The sequence below is a fragment of the Castor canadensis genome, chromosome 14 (assembly GCF_047511655.1).
Source record: "Castor canadensis chromosome 14, mCasCan1.hap1v2, whole genome shotgun sequence".
NCBI lineage: Eukaryota > Metazoa > Chordata > Mammalia > Rodentia > Castoridae > Castor > Castor canadensis.
The window spans coordinates 42,973,576-43,000,598 of NC_133399.1; the positions used below are offsets into that span (position 1 = coordinate 42,973,576).

At 41.2% G+C, this 27,023-nt stretch overlaps 2 long non-coding RNA genes across 5 annotated transcripts; both read left to right on the plus strand.

Annotated features, from left to right (window-relative positions):
- Window positions 1-59: 59 nt before the first annotated feature.
- LOC141416477 (uncharacterized) lies at window positions 60-5,034 on the plus strand. Its single transcript, XR_012441198.1, has 3 exons — window positions 60-150; window positions 3,817-3,856; window positions 4,998-5,034. It is a non-coding gene; the product is annotated as an uncharacterized lncRNA (long non-coding RNA).
- Window positions 5,035-5,887: 853 nt separating this feature from the next.
- On the plus strand, window positions 5,888-17,629 carry LOC141416406 (uncharacterized). 4 transcript variants are annotated; one of them, XR_012441132.1, is made up of 7 exons: window positions 5,888-5,978; window positions 9,644-9,683; window positions 10,825-10,925; window positions 11,718-11,806; window positions 15,467-15,506; window positions 16,648-16,748; window positions 17,541-17,629. It is a non-coding gene; the product is annotated as an uncharacterized lncRNA (long non-coding RNA). The 4 variants fall into 4 exon arrangements; XR_012441133.1 differs by having other exon boundaries at window positions 16,648-16,735; XR_012441135.1 differs by having other exon boundaries at window positions 10,825-10,912.
- The last annotated feature ends 9,394 nt before the right edge of the window (window positions 17,630-27,023 follow it).

Consider the following 27,023-nt stretch of genomic DNA (forward strand, 5'->3'; position numbering starts at 1 on the left):
CTCATTCTTTATTGTGGCTGAATCAAATTCCATTGAAAATTCTTGTTTTTCTAATTTACAGATAAAAAGAAAGTTATGCAGTGACACAGATTATCAGGAAATTACCACATGGTTTCTGTTCCACTGGAATTTCAGATTCCACAAACTCAGGTGAGTTAAGGAGCATGTTTGATCAGAGATCTTTCTCTGTGAGATAAACAACTCCCATACCCCCGCTTCTAGCAGTGACTGAGTTGAGGACGAGTTCATGAGCCCTGGGTCCCTTAGCATGTATGTATCATTGAAGCATTGTTTGTCAGCACCCCAGCAAATGCACTGGTAGGATTTTTGCAGAGGCCATAGATGCTTTATTGCAGGGCCGATGTCAAGATGCCCCTGGGCTTTCAGTGTAAGCCCCTGAGTTTATGGAGGCCTCTTGGATGCCACCAGTAGTTAGCAGATGGGCCTGTCATCTTCCATGTGTTAGTTACCTATATGTGTGTAACAAATTCCTCCAACTTTTAGCATAGTAAACAAGAAAACATAATTCACTCATTTTCTGTGGGTCAGGCATTTGGGAAGTGCCCAGTTGAGCAAAAGTGACCCAAAATGTTAGTAGAATAGGAGAAGCCAAACTGACCTTATATGTCATTTAGACCAACCTTCTTATTTGATAGGGAAATGTATGCAGAGAGTTTGAATGATTACCTGTGCTGGTGCAGCTATTTTCAGAGGTGTTTGGAGCACAGGGCTCTGTTCCTCACATCTGCTGTTGGGTGATGTGAGTGTGATGTCAGTGCTATAATGTTTGTGTGGAGGTATGAGGTCATGAGAACTAACATGCATAGTCAGTCATTTGGGTGTTAGTTTGTGGGAAACCTGGCCGATTCAGTTTGGTTGTGTAACTTCTGTCTGTGAAGGTCAGTGAAATGAACACAATGATTAAAAACACTTTTTTCCATTCCTGAGTTTTAACAAACTTACTGTAGTGGGGGTACATTGTGACTTTTGCCAAAGTTCTTATAATATGCCATAGTTGAATTCATCCCTCCACATTCTCCTTTATTCTCTCTCACCGTATTCCTGGAATAGTTTCATCACGTCACGTTTTTCCATTTTCATACATGAGTATATAATATTTATACCATATCCTACACCCTTTCCTTATATCCTCACCCCTCCCACAAGTAACAACTCCCTATACAGGACCTATTTTCCATTTCTGTTACCAAAAATCCCTTTTTGTGTTTATTTTGTTTTAGTGTGGGGAGCAGAACTGGGGCTTGAACTCAGGGACTCTACCTTGAGGCAGTTCACCAGCCGTTTTTTTGTGATAGGTGTTTCTGAGACAGGGTCTTGCAAACTATTTGCCCAAGCTGTGTTTGAACCAAGATCTTCCTTATCTCTCCCTTCTGAGTCACAGGGACTGCGGGTGTGAGCCACTGGTGACCCGCACGTTTTTGTTTGTTTAATTAAGATAGCTATTCGGGATGTTTCATTGTGACATTTGCTCATACATATATAGCTCTATGCATATATATATATGTACACGTTATAACACAAATTGGGTCATTCCCTCTATTTTTTGCTTTTCTACTTTATTCTCCTTCTTATGGTAGTTTCAAAAGTTTTTAAAATTCTGCATTCCTCTACAGAAAGTACAACAACCATATTGACCTGGTTAACCTCCTCCTTTTACCCTCTCTCTCTCATAAATGAGCTCCCCTTAGACCTGTTGTTCATACTACTGCTTGTATGTGTGTCAGGTCTCTAGTGCATGTGTGAGAAAAAACATGTGGCCTTTGGTTTCCCCAACCTGACTAATTTAACTTAAGGTGATGTTCTCTAGTTCCATCCATTTACCTGCAAACAACAAAATTTCATGCATATTTAAGGCTGAATAAAATTCCATTGTGTGTAAATGCCACAGTTTTGGATCCATGTATCAGTTGTGAGGCATCTTGGCTGTTTACATATGTTAGCTGTTGTGAGTAATGCTGCAGTAAACATGGATGTGCAGGTGTCTGTCTTGTTACCTGGCTTGCATTCATTCAGGTATATCCCTATGAATGATAATGCTGGATCACACAGCAATTCTACTTTGAGTTTCGAGAAGCCTCCATATTGTTTTCCACAGTTGTTGTACTAATTTGCATTCCCACTAACTGCATATGAGGGTTCCTTTTTTTTAGACATCCTTGAAAACATTAGTTGTTTGTATTCTTGATAGCCATTACAATGGGAGTGGTTTGGAATCTTGGTATGGTTTTCATTTTTGTTTTCTTTCTGACGAGCGATGGTGAGCATTTCTTTATGTAGTTGTAGGTCCTTTGGACTTCTGCCTTGGAACAAGCTCTGTTAAGTTCATTTGTGTATTTCTTCATTGGGTCACTGATTTTTACGGGAATTTAGTTTTTGAGTATATTCTCGGTATTAATTTCAGTCAGATGTATACCTGGCAAAGATTTCCCCATTCTGGAGCCTTGGTTTCTGCTTCTATTCCTCACCACGTCATCTCAAGGTGTGGTTCTAGTGGACTGGCAAGGGAGGAAAAGGTTCCATGGAGGCACAGCACAGACACCTGTTGATCTGATATAAATTCTTCTCTGGTCTGCAGAGTACATCAAAGCACAGGCAGTGAAGGTTGGAAGGAATTCACCTCATTCACCGGTGTTTCCAGGTGTTCATAAGTATGGGTTCTGCTGAAAGGTACTTTTTTTTGATGAAAGCCCAGAAATTGACTTCCACAAAGTAGTTAATATTCATGGGTCACATTCATTGTGTGGGTGTGTTTGTGTGTGGGGCCGCATGTGTGGTTGAAAATAGTTCCTGGATCATTGTCCGTGGATGCTGTGTTCCTAATAATGCCAGTCAGGAATGCTCCTTCGGAAGGCAGTAATTTTGGGTTTTTCTCTGTGTTGTTACTCCCTAGGTAAACTGTAATCAATTCACTGAGGAGGAAAGATTCAGGGATCCTTGAATATGTGCAGGGTATGTGAGGCTATCGTGATGCATATATGTATGTGCCTCGTTACCCTGCTAGAAGTGATTTGAGTTCAAGTGATGGCTTTGGACACTGACTCTCGATTAGCCTTTAGTTGTTCCTTGGCATAATGGTGGTAGTATGTCTTCCTTCCAAGGACAATGTTGGAACTGATGTCACTTCTTGGGTTTTTCTAAGTTTGATCCTTCCTAAAGTGCTTAAAGTGTCGCCTCAGTAGGGTAACGCCAGGATTTCAGCCTTTGCAGATAACATTCGACTTGCGTTGAATAGAGGCCAGGTTCCTGGGTGTCTGTGTCTACCTTTCTGTGTGCCTTTCTTGTGTGTATGTGTCTGTCTTTGTCTGTGTGCTTAATATTTCTCATTTGTTCATGTATTAATTTCTTTGCTATTTGTCATAAATTCTCATATTACCAATTGTTTCACACTCTTTGAGTGTATCCGCTGCTTAGGCATGCAGAAGTATCTTTGAATCAAAATCTATCATTAACGTTGAGGAAATAGACGGAACGAACAAGGCTGGGTGATGTTCTATGACTTCTGGTCTTGCACAAAGTTGTAATTAACTCCATAGAATGTAAGAAATTCACATACAAGATAAATATTAGTATGTCACTCATTCTCTGTGTGTGAGTGTGTGTGGGATGTTTGTTGTTTAGTTTCCCAACACTGGTTGGTAGAATATAGGTTCCTTCCCCAAGTCACTTGAGGAACAGCCTTGTGTGGCACTGACTTTATGTCTTGGGTTCCATGAATGAAAGGTGAACTGTGATGTCCCTCAGAGAACCATTGCAGATTTGAATGTCCTTCCTGAGAGTTTCATGTTTATTCCATAGGTTGTGGTGTTCCTGAAATCTGCCATTCTTCCGAGAGGTGGTAAGCATTTCAGTCACTAGAGAACCCTAAGCATTCCTTGGCTATAGCGTGTGTGTGCCTGTGTACTTCTCAGATCAAAGTGAAGTAATTTCTGTGTCGTTAGGAAGTGAATTCTTGTGGTCACCTTGAGGCTCTTGGCAGCCAGTGTGTGCTTTTGCGTGTTTTGTTCAAGTGAGGAACACTGTAGGCTGGAAGACAGCCCCAGGCCCTCACTCTGTGATATTTTGGGTCAGTTAAGGGAATACCCTCCCAGATGATGGGAGATGTAGTTCTGAGAAGGAAGTTGCCTCATCCAAGGTTCAGGGAGTTTTCCTGGCTTATTTACCTTCAAAGGGCTTGAGGTGTTTGTGTACTCACCAGGTGAAAGCCTTCCTGTCCTCCAAAGTGTGGGGTCCAGATTGGGAGTAGTTTGGAAGAAGTCAGAAATGTCATGCCAGTTGAACCTTGAATGATCTGAGGAGGGAACGTGGAGGAGAAAAGCAATTCCCAGATCACAAGTTCTTGCCAGGAAACTGCCACACAAATGGCTGGAGACTGAAGGGAGAGGGGCCATAGAGGCAGTGCTTACGTGGTCTGACCAATCAGGACAGACTTGGTTGTGATGTCACAGTGGGATCCCAGCCACTGCAACATACACATTCCCGAGGCAGCTCCTGCCTGGCCTCTTGCTATGGTAGCGCAGCCAGCCAAGCATGGAGAAGCTGGAGGTAGGTGCCACTGTCTCGTGTGGAAGACTTCTCTTTTATTTGGGTCCTCGATATACGGGGCACACGTGGCCTGAGCACACGGGTGACCTGAGCATCCTAGGATCGGGTGATACCATTCCTCAGTAGAGATCTTCATAAACTTTTTTGGTTTTGGTGGAACTGTTGGGAGTGGTAATACTGGCGTTGAAACTCAATGCTTTTCACTTGCAAAGCAGTTGCTCTACCCTTTTAGCAACACCTCCTGTCAAACTTCTATAAATCTTTAGATGAAAGAAGTACAGTGAACCCCGAAAAGTATAAACAGAGCCAAACCATCCAACACCAATCACTATATTGTTTAGGAATGGATCGGTATGTGATAAAAAACCCATAGTAATGTACCAGAAATTTGGGCTGTTTGCCCGTGACGTATACCTGCATTTCTCTCACCTCAGCAGGTAGAAACAGGAGGATCGCAGTTCAAACCAGCTCTTGCAAATATTTTCCACAAGCCTCTGTTGGAAATACTCAACGCACAGAAGGTGTGCTGGAGTGGTATGGTTTTTCTTTTTTGAAATATTGTTTATTGAGTACTGTTGTACTGGGTATATGTTGTTACATTTACAAAAGTTTTTTACACTATGTCATAGTTAAAATCATCCCTTCCATCATTTTCCTTTATTATCTCCCTCCCTATTCCTGGAAGAGTTTCACAGGTCTCATGTTTCCATTTTCATACATGAGTACACAATATTTCCATCCTATTCACCCTCACAACCATTTACTAATAATCCTCCCTGCTCCCAATGTAACTAACCGCGAGACAAGACCAGGTTTACTTTCTTGTGTTGTATTTTTTATTAGTTTACATGTTTGTGTTTGGTGGGACTGGGTCTGTTTTCTTCTTTTGAAAAAAAATGATATTTTTTTGTTTAAGATGGGTCTATAGGGAGTTTCACTGTGACATTTCCATGTACATACGTCTTATGATCCTAATTGTTTCATCCCTTCCTGTTGTCCTTTTTACTTTATTCCCCTTCCATTTTTGATGTATAGAAAATACATCAACCGACCGTATTCACATTCTTAACTTCGTTCTTTGAAATGTTCTCCCTCCCATTAGGGACTCCCCGTCAGATTGAGTTGTTTTTCATAGCACTCTTTGTATATTTATTGGGCCTATATTCTACATCTGAGAGAAAACATGCAGTGTTTGGTTTCAGAACCTGGCTAATTTCACTTAAGATAATGTCCATTTCCATCCATTTCTCTGCAAAGGATAAAATCTCATTCTTTATTGTGGCTGAATCAAATTCCATTGAAAATTCTTGTTTTTCTAATTTACAGATAAAAAGAAAGTTATGCAGTGACACAGATTATCAGGAAATTACCACATGGTTTCTGTTCCACTGGAATTTCAGATTCCACAAACTCAGGTGAGTTAAGGAGCATGTTTGATCAGAGATCTTTCTCTGTGAGATAAACAACTCCCATACCCCCGCTTCTAGCAGTGACTGAGTTGAGGACGAGTTCATGAGCCCTGGGTCCCTTAGCATGTATGTATCATTGAAGCATTGTTTGTCAGCACCCCAGCAAATGCACTGGTAGGATTTTTGCAGAGGCCATAGATGCTTTATTGCAGGGCAGATGTCAAGATGCCCCTGGGCTTTCAGTGTAAGCCCCTGAGTTTATGGAGGCCTCTTGGATGCCACCAGTAGTTAGCAGATGGGCCTGTCATCTTCCATGTGTTAGTTACCTATATGTGTGTAACAAATTCCTCCAACTTTTAGCATAGTAAACAAGAAAACATAATTCACTCATTTTCTGTGGGTCAGGCATTTGGGAAGTGCCCAGTTGAGCAAAAGTGACCCAAAATGTTAGTAGAATAGGAGAAGCCAAACTGACCTTATATGTCATTTAGACCAACCTTCTTATTTGATAGGGAAATGTATGCAGAGAGTTTGAATGATTACCTGTGCTGGTGCAGCTATTTTCAGAGGTGTTTGGAGCACAGGGCTCTGTTCCTCACATCTGCTGTTGGGTGATGTGAGTGTGATGTCAGTGCTATAATGTTTGTGTGGAGGTATGAGGTCATGAGAACTAACATGCATAGTCAGTCATTTGGGTGTTAGTTTGTGGGAAACCTGGCCGATTCAGTTTGGTTGTGTAACTTCTGTCTGTGAAGGTCAGTGAAATGAACACAATGATTAAAAACACTTTTTTCCATTCCTGAGTTTTAACAAACTTACTGTAGTGGGGGTACATTGTGACTTTTGCCAAAGTTCTTATAATATGCCATAGTTGAATTCATCCCTCCACATTCTCCTTTATTCTCTCTCACCGTATTCCTGGAATAGTTTCATCACGTCTCGTTTTTCCATTTTCATACATGAGTATATAATATTTATACCATATCCTACACCCTTTCCTTATATCCTCACCCCTCCCACAAGTAACAACTCCCTATACAGGACCTATTTTCCATTTCTGTTACCAAAAATCCCTTTTTGTGTTTATTTTGTTTTAGTGTGGGGAGCAGAACTGGGGCTTGAACTCAGGGACTCTACCTTGAGGCAGTTCACCAGCCGTTTTTTTGTGATAGGTGTTTCTGAGACAGGGTCTTGCAAACTATTTGCCCAAGCTGTGTTTGAACCAAGATCTTCCTTATCTCTCCCTTCTGAGTCACAGGGACTGCGGGTGTGAGCCACTGGTGACCCGCACGTTTTTGTTTGTTTAATTAAGATAGCTATTCGGGATGTTTCATTGTGACATTTGCTCATACATATATAGCTCTATGCATATATATATATATGTACACGTTATAACACAAATTGGGTCATTCCCTCTATTTTTTGCTTTTCTACTTTATTCTCCTTATGGTAGTTTCAAAAGTTTTTAAAATTCTGCATTCCTCTACAGAAAGTACAACAACCATATTGACCTGGTTAACCTCCTCCTTTTACCCTCTCTCTCTCATAAATGAGCTCCCCTTAGACCTGTTGTTCATACTACTGCTTGTATGTGTGTCAGGTCTCTAGTGCATGTGTGAGAAAAAACATGTGGCCTTTGGTTTCCCCAACCTGACTAATTTAACTTAAGGTGATGTTCTCTAGTTCCATCCATTTACCTGCAAACAACAAAATTTCATGCATATTTAAGGCTGAATAAAATTCCATTGTGTGTAAATGCCACAGTTTTGGATCCATGTATCAGTTGTGAGGCATCTTGGCTGTTTACATATGTTAGCTGTTGTGAGTAATGCTGCAGTAAACATGGATGTGCAGGTGTCTGTCTTGTTACCTGGCTTGCATTCATTCAGGTATATCCCTATGAATGATAATGCTGGATCACACAGCAATTCTACTTTGAGTTTCGAGAAGCCTCCATATTGTTTTCCACAGTTGTTGTACTAATTAGCATTCCCACTAACTGCATATGAGGGTTCCTTTTTTTTAGACATCCTTGAAAACATTAGTTGTTTGTATTCTTGATAGCCATTACAATGGGAGTGGTTTGGAATCTTGGTATGGTTTTCATTTTTGTTTTCTTTCTGACGAGCGATGGTGAGCATTTCTTTATGTAGTTGTAGGTCCTTTGGACTTCTGCCTTGGAACAAGCTCTGTTAAGTTCATTTGTGTATTTCTTCATTGGGTCACTGATTTTTACGGGAATTTAGTTTTTGAGTATATTCTCGGTATTGATTTCAGTCAGATGTATACCTGGCAAAGATTTCCCCATTCTGGAGCCTTGGTTTCTGCTTCTATTCCTCACCACGTCATCTCAAGGTGTGGTTCTAGTGGACTGGCAAGGGAGGAAAAGGTTCCATGGAGGCACAGCACAGACACCTGTTGATCTGATATAAATTCTTCTCTGGTCTGCAGAGTACATCAAAGCACAGGCAGTGAAGGTTGGAAGGAATTCACCTCATTCACCGGTGTTTCCAGGTGTTCATAAGTATGGGTTCTGCTGAAAGGTACTTTTTTTTGATGAAAGCCCAGAAATTGACTTCCACAAAGTAGTTAATATTCATGGGTCACATTCATTGTGTGGGTGTGTTTGTGTGTGGGGCCGCATGTGTGGTTGAAAATAGTTCCTGGATCATTGTCCGTGGATGCTGTGTTCCTAATAATGCCAGTCAGGAATGCTCCTTCGGAAGGCAGTAATTTTGGGTTTTTCTCTGTGTTGTTACTCCCTAGGTAAACTGTAATCAATTCACTGAGGAGGAAAGATTCAGGGATCCTTGAATATGTGCAGGGTATGTGAGGCTATCGTGATGCATATATGTATGTGCCTCGTTACCCTGCTAGAAGTGATTTGAGTTCAAGTGATGGCTTTGGACACTGACTCTCGATTAGCCTTTAGTTGTTCCTTGGCATAATGGTGGTAGTATGTCTTCCTTCCAAGGACAATGTTGGAACTGATGTCACTTCTTGGGTTTTTCTAAGTTTGATCCTTCCTAAAGTGCTTAAAGTGTCGCCTCAGTAGGGTAACGCCAGGATTTCAGCCTTTGCAGATAACATTCGACTTGCGTTGAATAGAGGCCAGGTTCCTGGGTGTCTGTGTCTACCTTTCTGTGTGCCTTTCTTGTGTGTATGTGTCTGTCTTTGTCTGTGTGCTTAATATTTCTCATTTGTTCATGTATTAATTTCTTTGCTATTTGTCATAAATTCTCATATTACCAATTGTTTCACACTCTTTGAGTGTATCCGCTGCTTAGGCATGCAGAAGTGTCTTTGAATCAAAATCTATCATTAACGTTGAGGAAATAGATGGAACGAACAAGGCTGGGTGATGTTCTATGACTTCTGGTCTTGCACAAAGTTGTAATTAACTCCATAGAATGTAAGAAATTCACATACAAGATAAATATTAGTATGTCACTCATTCTCTGTGTGTGAGTGTGTGTGGGATGTTTGTTGTTTAGTTTCCCAACACTGGTTGGTAGAATATAGGTTCCTTCCCCAAGTCACTTGAGGAACAGCCTTGTGTGGCACTGACTTTATGTCTTGGGTTCCATGAATGAAAGGTGAACTGTGATGTCCCTCAGAGAACCATTGCAGATTTGAATGTCCTTCCTGAGAGTTTCATGTTTATTCCATAGGTTGTGGTGTTCCTGAAATCTGCCATTCTTCCGAGAGGTGGTAAGCATTTCAGTCACTAGAGAACCCTAAGCATTCCTTGGCTATAGCGTGTGTGTGCCTGTGTACTTCTCAGATCAAAGTGAAGTAATTTCTGTGTCGTTAGGAAGTGAATTCTTGTGGTGACCTTGAGGCTCTTGGCAGCCAGTGTGTGCTTTTGCGTGTTTTGTTCAAGTGAGGAACACTGTAGGCTGGAAGACAGCCCCAGGTCCTCACTCTGTGATATTTTGCGTCAGTTAAGGGAATACCCTCCCAGATGATGGGAGATGTAGTTCTGAGAAGGAAGTTGCCTCATCCAAGGTTCAGGGAGTTTTCCTGGCTTATTTACCTTCAAAGGGCTTGAGGTGTTTGTGTACTCACCAGGTGAAAGCCTTCCTGTCCTCCAAAGTGTGGGGTCCAGATTGGGAGTAGTTTGGAAGAAGTCAGAAATGTCATGCCAGTTGAACCTTGAATGATATGAGGAGGGAACGTGGAGGAGAAAAGCAATTCCCAGATCACAAGTTCTTGCCAGGAAACTGCCACACAAATGGCTGGAGACTGAAGGGAGAGGGGCCATAGAGGCAGTGCTTACGTGGTCTGACCAATCAGGACAGACTTGGTTGTGATGTCACAGTGGGATCCCAGCCACTGCAACATACACATTCCCGAGGCAGCTCCTGCCTGGCCTCTTGCTATGGTAGCGCAGCCAGCCAAGCATGGAGAAGCTGGAGGTAGGTGCCACTGTCTCGTGTGGAAGACTTCTCTTTTATTTGGGTCCTCGATATACGGGGCACACGTGGCCTGAGCACACGGGTGACCTGAGCATCCTAGGATCGGGTGATACCATTCCTCAGTAGAGATCTTCATAAACTTTTTTGGTTTTGGTGGAACTGTTGGGACTGGTAATACTGGCGTTGAAACTCAATGCTTTTCACTTGCAAAGCAGTTGCTCTACCCTTTTAGCAACACCTCCTGTCAAACTTCCATAAATCTTTAGATTAAAGAAGTACAGTGAACCCCGAAAAGAATAAACAGAGCCAAACCATCCAACACCAATCACTATATTGTTTAGGAATGGATCGGTATGTGATAAAAAACCCATAGTAATGTACCTGAAATTTGGGCTGTTTGCCCCTGACGTATACCTGCATTTCTCTCACCTCAGCAGGTAGAAACAGGAGGATCGCAGTTCAAAGCCAGCTCTTGCAAATATTTTCCACAAGCCTCTGTTGAAAATACTCAACGCACAGAAGGTGTGCTGGAGTGGTATGGTTTTTCTTTTTTGAAATATTGTTTATTGAGTACTGTTGTACTGGGTATATGTTGTTACATTTACAAAAGTTTTTTACACTATGTCATAGTTAAAATCATCCCTTCCATCCTTTTCCTTTATTATCTCCCTCCCTATTCCTGGAATAGTTTCACAGGTCTCATGTTTCCATTTTCATACATGAGTACACAATATTTCCATCCTATTCACCCTCACAACCATTTACTAATAATCCTCCCTGCTCCCAATGTAACTTACCGCGAGACAAGACCAGGTTTACTTTCTTGTGTTGTGTTTTTTATTAGTTTATATGTTTGTGTTTGGTGGGACTGGGTCTGTTTTCTTCTTTTGAAAAAAAATGATATTTTTTTGTTTAAGATTGGTCTATAGGGAGTTTCACTGTGACATTTCCATGTACATTCGTCTTATGATCCTAATTGTTTCATCCCTTCCTGTTGTCCTTTTTACTTTATTCCCCTTCCATTTTTGATGGATAGAAAATACATCAACCGACCGTATTCACATTCTTAACTTCGTTCTTTGAAATGTTCTCCCTCCCATTAGGGACTCCCCGTCAGATTGAGTTGTTTTTCATAGCACTCTTTGTATATTTATTGGGCCTATATTCTACATCTGAGAGAAAACATGCAGTGTTTGGTTTCAGAACCTGGCTAATTTCACTTAAGATAATGTCCATTTCCATCCATTTCTCTGGAAATGATAAAATCTCATTCTTTATTGTGGCTGAATCAAATTCCATTGAAAATTCTTGTTTTTCTAATTTACAGATAAAAAGAAAGTTATGCAGTGACACAGATTATCAGGAAATTACCACATGGTTTCTGTTCCACTGGAATTTCAGATTCCACAAACTCAGGTGAGTTAAGGAGCATGTTTGATCAGAGATCTTTCTCTGTGAGATAAACAACTCCCATACCCCCGCTTCTAGCAGTGACTGAGTTGAGGACGAGTTCATGAGCCCTGGGTCCCTTAGCATGTATGTATCATTGAAGCATTGTTTGTCAGCACCCCAGCAAATGCACTGGTAGGATTTTTGCAGAGGCCATAGATGCTTTATTGCAGGGCAGATGTCAAGATGCCCCTGGGCTTTCAGTGTAAGCCCCTGAGTTTATGGAGGCCTCTTGGATGCCACCAGTAGTTAGCAGATGGGCCTGTCATCTTCCATGTGTTAGTTACCTATATGTGTGTAACAAATTCCTCCAACTTTTAGCATAGTAAACAAGAAAACATAATTCACTCATTTTCTGTGGGTCAGGCATTTGGGAAGTGCCCAGTTGAGCAAAAGTGACCCAAAATGTTAGTAGAATAGGAGAAGCCAAACTGACCTTATATGTCATTTAGACCAACCTTCTTATTTGATAGGGAAATGTATGCAGAGAGTTTGAATGATTACCTGTGCTGGTGCAGCTATTTTCAGAGGTGTTTGGAGCACAGGGCTCTGTTCCTCACATCTGCTGTTGGGTGATGTGAGTGTGATGTCAGTGCTATAATGTTTGTGTGGAGGTATGAGGTCATGAGAACTAACATGCATAGTCAGTCATTTGGGTGTTAGTTTGTGGGAAACCTGGCCGATTCAGTTTGGTTGTGTAACTTCTGTCTGTGAAGGTCAGTGAAATGAACACAATGATTAAAAACACTTTTTTCCATTCCTGAGTTTTAACAAACTTACTGTAGTGGGGGTACATTGTGACTTTTGCCAAAGTTCTTATAATATGCCATAGTTGAATTCATCCCTCCACATTCTCCTTTATTCTCTCTCACCGTATTCCTGGAATAGTTTCATCACGTCTCGTTTTTCCATTTTCATACATGAGTATATAATATTTATACCATATCCTACACCCTTTCCTTATATCCTCACCCCTCCCACAAGTAACAACTCCCTATACAGGACCTATTTTCCATTTCTGTTACCAAAAATCCCTTTTTGTGTTTATTTTGTTTTAGTGTGGGGAGCAGAACTGGGGCTTGAACTCAGGGACTCTACCTTGAGGCAGTTCACCAGCCGTTTTTTTGTGATAGGTGTTTCTGAGACAGGGTCTTGCAAACTATTTGCCCAAGCTGTGTTTGAACCAAGATCTTCCTTATCTCTCCCTTCTGAGTCACAGGGACTGTGGGTGTGAGCCACTGGTGACCCGCACGTTTTTGTTTGTTTAATTAAGATAGCTATTCGGGATGTTTCATTGTGACATTTGCTCATACATATATAGCTCTATGCATATATATATATGTACACGTTATAACACAAATTGGGTCATTCCCTCTATTTTTTGCTTTTCTACTTTATTCTCCTTCTTATGGTAGTTTCAAAAGTTTTTAAAATTCTGCATTCCTCTACAGAAAGTACAACAACCATATTGACCTGGTTAACCTCCTCCTTTTACCCTCTCTCTCTCATAAATGAGCTCCCCTTAGACCTGTTGTTCATACTACTGCTTGTATGTGTGTCAGGTCTCTAGTGCATGTGTGAGAAAAAACATGTGGCCTTTGGTTTCCCCAACCTGACTAATTTAACTTAAGGTGATGTTCTCTAGTTCCATCCATTTACCTGCAAACAACAAAATTTCATGCATATTTAAATAAAATTCCATTGTGTGTAAATGCCACAGTTTTGGATCCATGTATCAGTTGTGAGGCATCTTGGCTGTTTACATATGTTAGCTGTTGTGAGTAATGCTGCAGTAAACATGGATGTGCAGGTGTCTGTCTTGTTACCTGGCTTGCATTCATTCAGGTATATCCCTATGAATGATAATGCTGGATCACACAGCAATTCTACTTTGAGTTTCGAGAAGCCTCCATATTGTTTTCCACAGTTGTTGTACTAATTAGCATTCCCACTAACTGCATATGAGGGTTCCTTTTTTTTAGACATCCTTGAAAACATTAGTTGTTTGTATTCTTGATAGCCATTACAATGGGAGTGGTTTGGAATCTTGGTATGGTTTTCATTTTTGTTTTCTTTCTGACGAGCGATGGTGAGCATTTCTTTATGTAGTTGTAGGTCCTTTGGACTTCTGCCTTGGAACAAGCTCTGTTAAGTTCATTTGTGTATTTCTTCATTGGGTCACTGATTTTTACGGGAATTTAGTTTTTGAGTATATTCTCGGTATTGATTTCAGTCAGATGTATACCTGGCAAAGATTTCCCCATTCTGGAGCCTTGGTTTCTGCTTCTATTCCTCACCACGTCATCTCAAGGTGTGGTTCTAGTGGACTGGCAAGGGAGGAAAAGGTTCCATGGAGGCACAGCACAGACACCTGTTGATCTGATATAAATTCTTCTCTGGTCTGCAGAGTACATCAAAGCACAGGCAGTGAAGGTTGGAAGGAATTCACCTCATTCACCGGTGTTTCCAGGTGTTCATAAGTATGGGTTCTGCTGAAAGGTACTTTTTTTTGATGAAAGCCCAGAAATTGACTTCCACAAAGTAGTTAATATTCATGGGTCACATTCATTGTGTGGGTGTGTTTGTGTGTGGGGCCGCATGTGTGGTTGAAAATAGTTCCTGGATCATTGTCCGTGGATGCTGTGTTCCTAATAATGCCAGTCAGGAATGCTCCTTCGGAAGGCAGTAATTTTGGGTTTTTCTCTGTGTTGTTACTCCCTAGGTAAACTGTAATCAATTCACTGAGGAGGAAAGATTCAGGGATCCTTGAATATGTGCAGGGTATGTGAGGCTATCGTGATGCATATATGTATGTGCCTCGTTACCCTGCTAGAAGTGATTTGAGTTCAAGTGATGGCTTTGGACACTGACTCTCGATTAGCCTTTAGTTGTTCCTTGGCATAATGGTGGTAGTATGTCTTCCTTCCAAGGACAATGTTGGAACTGATGTCACTTCTTGGGTTTTTCTAAGTTTGATCCTTCCTAAAGTGCTTAAAGTGTCGCCTCAGTAGGGTAACGCCAGGATTTCAGCCTTTGCAGATAACATTCGACTTGCGTTGAATAGAGGCCAGGTTCCTGGGTGTCTGTGTCTACCTTTCTGTGTGCCTTTCTTGTGTGTATGTGTCTGTCTTTGTCTGTGTGCTTAATATTTCTCATTTGTTCATGTATTAATTTCTTTGCTATTTGTCATAAATTCTCATATTACCAATTGTTTCACACTCTTTGAGTGTATCCGCTGCTTAGGCATGCAGAAGTGTCTTTGAATCAAAATCTATCATTAACGTTGAGGAAATAGACGGAACGAACAAGGCTGGGTGATGTTCTATGACTTCTGGTCTTGCACAAAGTTGTAATTAACTCCATAGAATGTAAGAAATTCACATACAAGATAAATATTAGTATGTCACTCATTCTCTGTGTGTGAGTGTGTGTGGGATGTTTGTTGTTTAGTTTCCCAACACTGGTTGGTAGAATATAGGTTCCTTCCCCAAGTCACTTGAGGAACAGCCTTGTGTGGCACTGACTTTATGTCTTGGGTTCCATGAATGAAAGGTGAACTGTGATGTCCCTCAGAGAACCATTGCAGATTTGAATGTCCTTCCTGAGAGTTTCATGTTTATTCCATAGGTTGTGGTGTTCCTGAAATCTGCCATTCTTCCGAGAGGTGGTAAGCATTTCAGTCACTAGAGAACCCTAAGCATTCCTTGGCTATAGCGTGTGTGTGCCTGTGTACTTCTCAGATCAAAGTGAAGTAATTTCTGTGTCGTTAGGAAGTGAATTCTTGTGGTGACCTTGAGGCTCTTGGCAGCCAGTGTGTGCTTTTGCGTGTTTTGTTCAAGTGAGGAACACTGTAGGCTGGAAGACAGCCCCAGGTCCTCACTCTGTGATATTTTGCGTCAGTTAAGGGAATACCCTCCCAGATGATGGGAGATGTAGTTCTGAGAAGGAAGTTGCCTCATCCAAGGTTCAGGGAGTTTTCCTGGCTTATTTACCTTCAAAGGGCTTGAGGTGTTTGTGTACTCACCAGGTGAAAGCCTTCCTGTCCTCCAAAGTGTGGGGTCCAGATTGGGAGTAGTTTGGAAGAAGTCAGAAATGTCATGCCAGTTGAACCTTGAATGATCTGAGGAGGGAACGTGGAGGAGAAAAGCAATTCCCAGATCACAAGTTCTTGCCAGGAAACTGCCACACAAATGGCTGGAGACTGAAGGGAGAGGGGCCATAGAGGCAGTGCTTACGTGGTCTGACCAATCAGGACAGACTTGGTTGTGATGTCACAGTGGGATCCCAGCCACTGCAACATACACATTCCCGAGGCAGCTCCTGCCTGGCCTCTTGCTATGGTAGCGCAGCCAGCCAAGCATGGAGAAGCTGGAGGTAGGTGCCACTGTCTCGTGTGGAAGACTTCTCTTTTATTTGGGTCCTCGATATACGGGGCACACGTGGCCTGAGCACACGGGTGACCTGAGCATCCTAGGATCGGGTGATACCATTCCTCAGTAGAGATCTTCATAAACTTTTTTGGTTTTGGTGGAACTGTTGGGACTGGTAATACTGGCGTTGAAACTCAATGCTTTTCACTTGCAAAGCAGTTGCTCTACCCTTTTAGCAACACCTCCTGTCAAACTTCCATAAATCTTTAGATTAAAGAAGTACAGTGAACCCCGAAAAGAATAAACAGAGCCAAACCATCCAACACCAATCACTATATTGTTTAGGAATGGATCGGTATGTGATAAAAAACCCATAGTAATGTACCTGAAATTTGGGCTGTTTGCCCCTGACGTATACCTGCATTTCTCTCACCTCAGCAGGTAGAAACAGGAGGATCGCAGTTCAAAGCCAGCTCTTGCAAATATTTTCCACAAGCCTCTGTTGAAAATACTCAACGCACAGAAGGTGTGCTGGAGTGGTATGGTTTTTCTTTTTTTAAATATTGTTTATTGAGTACTGTTGTACTGGGTATATGTTGTTACATTTACAAAAGTTTTTTACACTATGTCATAGTTAAAATCATCCCTTCCATCCTTTTCCTTTATTATCTCCCTCCCTATTCCTGGAATAGTTTCACAGGTCTCATGTTTCCATTTTCATACATGAGTACACAATATTTCCATCCTATTCACCCTCAAAACCATTTACTAATAATCCTCCCTGCTCCCAATGTAACTTACCGCGAGACAAGACCAGGTTTACTTTCTTGTGTTGTGTTTTTTATTAGTTTATATGTTTGTGTTTGGTGGGACTGGGTCTGTTTTCTTCTTTTGAAAAAAAATGATATTTTTTTGTTTAAGATTGGTCTATAGGGAGTTTCACTGTGACATTTCCATGTACATTCGTCTTATGATCCTAATTGTTTCATCCCTTCCTGTTGTCCTTTTTACTTTATTCCCCTTCCATTTTTGATGGATAGAAAATACATCAACCGACCGTATTCACATTCTTAACTTCGTTCTTTGAAATGTTCTCCCTCCCATTAGGGACTCCCCGTCAGATTGAGTTGTTTTTCATAGCACTCTTTGTATATTTATTGGGCCTATATTCTACATCTGAGAGAAAACATGCAGTGTTTGGTTTCAGAACCTGGCTAATTTCACTTAAGATAATGTCCATTTCCATCCATTTCTCTGGAAATGATAAAATCTCATTCTTTATTGTGGCTGAATCAAATTCCATTGAAAATTCTTGTTTTTCTAATTTACAGATAAAAAGAAAGTTATGCAGTGACACAGATTATCAGGAAATTACCACATGGTTTCTGTTCCACTGGAATTTCAGATTCCACAAACTCAGGTGAGTTAAGGAGCATGTTTGATCAGAGATCTTTCTCTGTGAGATAAACAACTCCCATACCCCCGCTTCTAGCAGTGACTGAGTTGAGGACGAGTTCATGAGCCCTGGGTCCCTTAGCATGTATGTATCATTGAAGCATTGTTTGTCAGCACCCCAGCAAATGCACTGGTAGGATTTTTGCAGAGGCCATAGATGCTTTATTGCAGGGCAGATGTCAAGATGCCCCTGGGCTTTCAGTGTAAGCCCCTGAGTTTATGGAGGCCTCTTGGATGCCACCAGTAGTTAGCAGATGGGCCTGTCATCTTCCATGTGTTAGTTACCTATATGTGTGTAACAAATTCCTCCAACTTTTAGCATAGTAAACAAGAAAACATAATTCACTCATTTTCTGTGGGTCAGGCATTTGGGAAGTGCCCAGTTGAGCAAAAGTGACCCAAAATGTTAGTAGAATAGGAGAAGCCAAACTGACCTTATATGTCATTTAGACCAACCTTCTTATTTGATAGGGAAATGTATGCAGAGAGTTTGAATGATTACCTGTGCTGGTGCAGCTATTTTCAGAGGTGTTTGGAGCACAGGGCTCTGTTCCTCACATCTGCTGTTGGGTGATGTGAGTGTGATGTCAGTGCTATAATGTTTGTGTGGAGGTATGAGGTCATGAGAACTAACATGCATAGTCAGTCATTTGGGTGTTAGTTTGTGGGAAACCTGGCCGATTCAGTTTGGTTGTGTAACTTCTGTCTGTGAAGGTCAGTGAAATGAACACAATGATTAAAAACACTTTTTTCCATTCCTGAGTTTTAACAAACTTACTGTAGTGGGGGTACATTGTGACTTTTGCCAAAGTTCTTATAATATGCCATAGTTGAATTCATCCCTCCACATTCTCCTTTATTCTCTCTCACCGTATTCCTGGAATAGTTTCATCACGTCTCGTTTTTCCATTTTCATACATGAGTATATAATATTTATACCATATCCTACACCCTTTCCTTATATCCTCACCCCTCCCACAAGTAACAACTCCCTATACAGGACCTATTTTCCATTTCTGTTACCAAAAATCCCTTTTTGTGTTTATTTTGTTTTAGTGTGGGGAGCAGAACTGGGGCTTGAACTCAGGGACTCTACCTTGAGGCAGTTCACCAGCCGTTTTTTTGTGATAGGTGTTTCTGAGACAGGGTCTTGCAAACTATTTGCCCAAGCTGTGTTTGAACCAAGATCTTCCTTATCTCTCCCTTCTGAGTCACAGGGACTGCGGGTGTGAGCCACTGGTGACCCGCACGTTTTTGTTTGTTTAATTAAGATAGCTATTCGGGATGTTTCATTGTGACATTTGCTCATACATATATAGCTCTATGCATATATATATATGTACACGTTATAACACAAATTGGGTCATTCCCTCTATTTTTTGCTTTTCTACTTTATTCTCCTTCTTATGGTAGTTTCAAAAGTTTTTAAAATTCTGCATTCCTCTACAGAAAGTACAACAACCATATTGACCTGGTTAACCTCCTCCTTTTACCCTCTCTCTCTCATAAATGAGCTCCCCTTAGACCTGTTGTTCATACTACTGCTTGTATGTGTGTCAGGTCTCTAGTGCATGTGTGAGAAAAAACATGTGGCCTTTGGTTTCCCCAACCTGACTAATTTAACTTAAGGTGATGTTCTCTAGTTCCATCCATTTACCTGCAAACAACAAAATTTCATGCATATTTAAGGCTGAATAAAATTCCATTGTGTGTAAATGCCACAGTTTTGGATCCATGTATCAGTTGTGAGGCATCTTGGCTGTTTACATATGTTAGCTGTTGTGAGTAATGCTGCAGTAAACATGGATGTGCAGGTGTCTGTCTTGTTACCTGGCTTGCATTCATTCAGGTATATCCCTATGAATGATAATGCTGGATCACACAGCAATTCTACTTTGAGTTTCGAGAAGCCTCCATATTGTTTTCCACAGTTGTTGTACTAATTAGCATTCCCACTAACTGCATATGAGGGTTCCTTTTTTTTAGACATCCTTGAAAACATTAGTTGTTTGTATTCTTGATAGCCATTACAATGGGAGTGGTTTGGAATCTTGGTATGGTTTTCATTTTTGTTTTCTTTCTGACGAGCGATGGTGAGCATTTCTTTATGTAGTTGTAGGTCCTTTGGACTTCTGCCTTGGAACAAGCTCTGTTAAGTTCATTTGTGTATTTCTTCATTGGGTCACTGATTTTTACGGGAATTTAGTTTTTGAGTATATTCTCGGTATTAATTTCAGTCAGATGTATACCTGGCAAAGATTTCCCCATTCTGGAGCCTTGGTTTCTGCTTCTATTCCTCACCACGTCATCTCAAGGTGTGGTTCTAGTGGACTGGCAAGGGAGGAAAAGGTTCCATGGAGGCACAGCACAGACACCTGTTGATCTGATATAAATTCTTCTCTGGTCTGCAGAGTACATCAAAGCACAGGCAGTGAAGGTTGGAAGGAATTCACCTCATTCACCGGTGTTTCCAGGTGTTCATAAGTATGGGTTCTGCTGAAAGGTACTTTTTTTTGATGAAAGCCCAGAAATTGACTTCCACAAAGTAGTTAATATTCATGGGTCACATTCATTGTGTGGGTGTGTTTGTGTGTGGGGCCGCATGTGTGGTTGAAAATAGTTCCTGGATCATTGTCCGTGGATGCTGTGTTCCTAATAATGCCAGTCAGGAATGCTCCTTCGGAAGGCAGTAATTTTCGGTTTTTCTCTGTGTTGTTACTCCCTAGGTAAACTGTAATCAATTCACTGAGGAGGAAAGATTCAGGGATCCTTGAATATGTGCAGGGTATGTGAGGCTATCGTGATGCATATATGTATGTGCCTCGTTACCCTGCTAGAAGTGATTTGAGTTCAAGTGATGGCTTTGGACACTGACTCTCGATTAGCCTTTAGTTGTTCCTTGGCATAATGGTGGTAGTATGTCTTCCTTCCAAGGACAATGTTGGAACTGATGTCACTTCTTGGGTTTTTCTAAGTTTGATCCTTCCTAAAGTGCTTAAAGTGTCGCCTCAGTAGGGTAACGCCAGGATTTCAGCCTTTGCAGATAACATTCGACTTGCGTTGAATAGAGGCCAGGTTCCTGGGTGTCTGTGTCTACCTTTCTGTGTGCCTTTCTTGTGTGTATGTGTCTGTCTTTGTCTGTGTGCTTAATATTTCTCATTTGTTCATGTATTAATTTCTTTGCTATTTGTCATAAATTCTCATATTACCAATTGTTTCACACTCTTTGAGTGTATCCGCTGCTTAGGCATGCAGAAGTGTCTTTGAATCAAAATCTATCATTAACGTTGAGGAAATAGACGGAACGAACAAGGCTGGGTGATGTTCTATGACTTCTGGTCTTGCACAAAGTTGTAATTAACTCCATAGAATGTAAGAAATTCACATACAAGATAAATATTAGTATGTCACTCATTCTCTGTGTGTGAGTGTGTGTGGGATGTTTGTTGTTTAGTTTCCCAACACTGGTTGGTAGAATATAGGTTCCTTCCCCAAGTCACTTGAGGAACAGCCTTGTGTGGCACTGACTTTATGTCTTGGGTTCCATGAATGAAAGGTGAACTGTGATGTCCCTCAGAGAACCATTGCAGATTTGAATGTCCTTCCTGAGAGTTTCATGTTTATTCCATAGGTTGTGGTGTTCCTGAAATCTGCCATTCTTCCGAGAGGTGGTAAGCATTTCAGTCACTAGAGAACCCTAAGCATTCCTTGGCTATAGCGTGTGTGTGCCTGTGTACTTCTCAGATCAAAGTGAAGTAATTTCTGTGTCGTTAGGAAGTGAATTCTTGTGGTCACCTTGAGGCTCTTGGCAGCCAGTGTGTGCTTTTGCGTGTTTTGTTCAAGTGAGGAACACTGTAGGCTGGAAGACAGCCCCAGGCCCTCACTCTGTGATATTTTGGGTCAGTTAAGGGAATACCCTCCCAGATGATGGGAGATGTAGTTCTGAGAAGGAAGTTGCCTCATCCAAGGTTCAGGGAGTTTTCCTGGCTTATTTACCTTCAAAGGGCTTGAGGTGTTTGTGTACTCACCAGGTGAAAGCCTTCCTGTCCTCCAAAGTGTGGGGTCCAGATTGGGAGTAGTTTGGAAGAAGTCAGAAATGTCATGCCAGTTGAACCTTGAATGATCTGAGGAGGGAACGTGGAGGAGAAAAGCAATTCCCAGATCACAAGTTCTTGCCAGGAAACTGCCACACAAATGGCTGGAGACTGAAGGGAGAGGGGCCATAGAGGCAGTGCTTACGTGGTCTGACCAATCAGGACAGACTTGGTTGTGATGTCACAGTGGGATCCCAGCCACTGCAACATACACATTCCCGAGGCAGCTCCTGCCTGGCCTCTTGCTATGGTAGCGCAGCCAGCCAAGCATGGAGAAGCTGGAGGTAGGTGCCACTGTCTCGTGTGGAAGACTTCTCTTTTATTTGGGTCCTCGATATACGGGGCACACGTGGCCTGAGCACACGGGTGACCTGAGCATCCTAGGATCGGGTGATACCATTCCTCAGTAGAGATCTTCATAAACTTTTTTGGTTTTGGTGGAACTGTTGGGACTGGTAATACTGGCGTTGAAACTCAATGCTTTACACTTGCAAAGCAGTTGCTCTACCCTTTTAGCAACACCTCCTGTCAAACTTCCATAAATCTTTAGATTAAAGAAGTACAGTGAACCCCGAAAAGAATAAACAGAGCCAAACCATCCAACACCAATCACTATATTGTTTAGGAATGGATCGGTATGTGATAAAAAACCCATAGTAATGTACCAGAAATTTGGGCTGTTTGCCCGTGACGTATACCTGCATTTCTCTCACCTCAGCAGGTAGAAACAGGAGGATCGCAGTTCAAACCAGCTCTTGCAAATATTTTCCACAAGCCTCTGTTGAAAATACTCAACGCACAGAAGGTGTGCTGGAGTGGTATGGTTTTTCTTTTTTGAAATATTGTTTATTGAGTACTGTTGTACTGGGTATATGTTGTTACATTTACAAAAGTTTTTTACACTATGTCATAGTTAAAATCATCCCTTCCATCATTTTCCTTTATTATCTCCCTCCCTATTCCTGGAATAGTTTCACAGGTCTCATGTTTCCATCCTATTCACCCTCACAACCATTTACTAATAATCCTCCCTGTTCCCAATGTAACTAACCGCGAGACAAGACCAGGTTTACTTTCTTGTGTTGTGTTTTTTATTAGTTTATATGTTTGTGTTTGGTGGGACTGGGTCTGTTTTCTTCTTTTGAAAAAAAATGATATTTTTTTGTTTAAGATGGGTCTATAGGGAGTTTCACTGTGACATTTCCATGTACATACGTCTTATGATCCTAATTGTTTCATCCCTTCCTGTTGTCCTTTTTACTTTATTCCCCTTCCATTTTTGATGTATAGAAAATACATCAACCGACCGTATTCACATTCTTAACTTCGTTCTTTGAAATGTTCTCCCTCCCATTAGGGACTCCCCGTCAGATTGAGTTGTTTTTCATAGCACTCTTTGTATATTTATTGGGCCTATATTCTACATCTGAGAGAAAACATGCAGTGTTTGGTTTCAGAACCTGGCTAATTTCACTTAAGATAATCTCCATTGCCATCCATTTCTCTGCAAAGGATAAAATCTCATTCTTTATTGTGGCTGAATCAAATTCCATTGAAAATTCTTGTTTTTCTAATTTACAGATAAAAAGAAAGTTATGCAGTGACACAGATTATCAGGAAATTACCACATGGTTTCTGTTCCACTGGAATTTCAGATTCCACAAACTCAGGTGAGTTAAGGAGCATGTTTGATCAGAGATCTTTCTCTGTGAGATAAACAACTCCCATACCCCCGCTTCTAGCAGTGACTGAGTTGAGGACGAGTTCATGAGCCCTGGGTCCCTTAGCATGTATGTATCATTGAAGCATTGTTTGTCAGCACCCCAGCAAATGCACTGGTAGGATTTTTGCAGAGGCCATAGATGCTTTATTGCAGGGCAGATGTCAAGATGCCCCTGGGCTTTCAGTGTAAGCCCCTGAGTTTATGGAGGCCTCTTGGATGCCACCAGTAGTTAGCAGATGGGCCTGTCATCTTCCATGTGTTAGTTACCTATATGTGTGTAACAAATTCCTCCAACTTTTAGCATAGTAAACAAGAAAACATAATTCACTCATTTTCTGTGGGTCAGGCATTTGGGAAGTGCCCAGTTGAGCAAAAGTGACCCAAAATGTTAGTAGAATAGGAGAAGCCAAACTGACCTTATATGTCATTTAGACCAACCTTCTTATTTGATAGGGAAATGTATGCAGAGAGTTTGAATGATTACCTGTGCTGGTGCAGCTATTTTCAGAGGTGTTTGGAGCACAGGGCTCTGTTCCTCACATCTGCTGTTGGGTGATGTGAGTGTGATGTCAGTGCTATAATGTTTGTGTGGAGGTATGAGGTCATGAGAACTAACATGCATAGTCAGTCATTTGGGTGTTAGTTTGTGGGAAACCTGGCCGATTCAGTTTGGTTGTGTAACTTCTGTCTGTGAAGGTCAGTGAAATGAACACAATGATTAAAAACACTTTTTTCCATTCCTGAGTTTTAACAAACTTACTGTAGTGGGGGTACATTGTGACTTTTGCCAAAGTTCTTATAATATGCCATAGTTGAATTCATCCCTCCACATTCTCCTTTATTCTCTCTCACCGTGTTCCTGGAATAGTTTCATCACGTCTCGTTTTTCCATTTTCATACATGAGTATATAATATTTATACCATATCCTACACCCTTTCCTTATATCCTCACCCCTCCCACAAGTAACAACTCCCTATACAGGACCTATTTTCCATTTCTGTTACCAAAAATCCCTTTTTGTGTTTATTTTGTTTTAGTGTGGGGAGCAGAACTGGGGCTTGAACTCAGGGACTCTACCTTGAGGCAGTTCACCAGCCGTTTTTTTGTGATAGGTGTTTCTGAGACAGGGTCTTGCAAACTATTTGCCCAAGCTGTGTTTGAACCAAGATCTTCCTTATCTCTCCCTTCTGAGTCACAGGGACTGCGGGTGTGAGCCACTGGTGACCCGCACGTTTTTGTTTGTTTAATTAAGATAGCTATTCGGGATGTTTCATTGTGACATTTGCTCATACATATATAGCTCTATGCATATATATATATGTACACGTTATAACACAAATTGGGTCATTCCCTCTATTTTTTGCTTTTCTACTTTATTCTCCTTCTTATGGTAGTTTCAAAAGTTTTTAAAATTCTGCATTCCTCTACAGAAAGTACAACAACCATATTGACCTGGTTAACCTCCTCCTTTTACCCTCTCTCTCTCATAAATGAGCTCCCCTTAGACCTGTTGTTCATACTACTGCTTGTATGTGTGTCAGGTCTCTAGTGCATGTGTGAGAAAAAACATGTGGCCTTTGGTTTCCCCAACCTGACTAATTTAACTTAAGGTGATGTTCTCTAGTTCCATCCATTTACCTGCAAACAACAAAATTTCATGCATATTTAAGGCTGAATAAAATTCCATTGTGTGTAAATGCCACAGTTTTGGATCCATGTATCAGTTGTGAGGCATCTTGGCTGTTTACATATGTTAGCTGTTGTGAGTAATGCTGCAGTAAACATGGATGTGCAGGTGTCTGTCTTGTTACCTGGCTTGCATTCATTCAGGTATATCCCTATGAATGATAATGCTGGATCACACAGCAATTCTACTTTGAGTTTCGAGAAGCCTCCATATTGTTTTCCACAGTTGTTGTACTAATTTGCATTCCCACTAACTGCATATGAGGGTTCCTTTTTTTTAGACATCCTTGAAAACATTAGTTGTTTGTATTCTTGATAGCCATTACAATGGGAGTGGTTTGGAATCTTGGTATGGTTTTCATTTTTGTTTTCTTTCTGACGAGCGATGGTGAGCATTTCTTTATGTAGTTGTAGGTCCTTTGGACTTCTGCCTTGGAACAAGCTCTGTTAAGTTCATTTGTGTATTTCTTCATTGGGTCACTGATTTTTACGGGAATTTAGTTTTTGAGTATATTCTCGGTATTAATTTCAGTCAGATGTATACCTGGCAAAGATTTCCCCATTCTGGAGCCTTGGTTTCTGCTTCTATTCCTCACCACGTCATCTCAAGGTGTGGTTCTAGTGGACTGGCAAGGGAGGAAAAGGTTCCATGGAGGCACAGCACAGACACCTGTTGATCTGATATAAATTCTTCTCTGGTCTGCAGAGTACATCAAAGCACAGGCAGTGAAGGTTGGAAGGAATTCACCTCATTCACCGGTGTTTCCAGGTGTTCATAAGTATGGGTTCTGCTGAAAGGTACTTTTTTTTGATGAAAGCCCAGAAATTGACTTCCACAAAGTAGTTAATATTCATGGGTCACATTCATTGTGTGGGTGTGTTTGTGTGTGGGGCCGCATGTGTGGTTGAAAATAGTTCCTGGATCATTGTCCGTGGATGCTGTGTTCCTAATAATGCCAGTCAGGAATGCTCCTTCGGAAGGCAGTAATTTTCGGTTTTTCTCTGTGTTGTTACTCCCTAGGTAAACTGTAATCAATTCACTGAGGAGGAAAGATTCAGGGATCCTTGAATATGTGCAGGGTATGTGAGGCTATCGTGATGCATATATGTATGTGCCTCGTTACCCTGCTAGAAGTGATTTGAGTTCAAGTGATGGCTTTGGACACTGACTCTCGATTAGCCTTTAGTTGTTCCTTGGCATAATGGTGGTAGTATGTCTTCCTTCCAAGGACAATGTTGGAACTGATGTCACTTCTTGGGTTTTTCTAAGTTTGATCCTTCCTAAAGTGCTTAAAGTGTCGCCTCAGTAGGGTAACGCCAGGATTTCAGCCTTTGCAGATAACATTCGACTTGCGTTGAATAGAGGCCAGGTTCCTGGGTGTCTGTGTCTACCTTTCTGTGTGCCTTTCTTGTGTGTATGTGTCTGTCTTTGTCTGTGTGCTTAATATTTCTCATTTGTTCATGTATTAATTTCTTTGCTATTTGTCATAAATTCTCATATTACCAATTGTTTCACACTCTTTGAGTGTATCCGCTGCTTAGGCATGCAGAAGTGTCTTTGAATCAAAATCTATCATTAACGTTGAGGAAATAGACGGAACGAACAAGGCTGGGTGATGTTCTATGACTTCTGGTCTTGCACAAAGTTGTAATTAACTCCATAGAATGTAAGAAATTCACATACAAGATAAATATTAGTATGTCACTCATTCTCTGTGTGTGAGTGTGTGTGGGATGTTTGTTGTTTAGTTTCCCAACACTGGTTGGTAGAATATAGGTTCCTTCCCCAAGTCACTTGAGGAACAGCCTTGTGTGGCACTGACTTTATGTCTTGGGTTCCATGAATGAAAGGTGA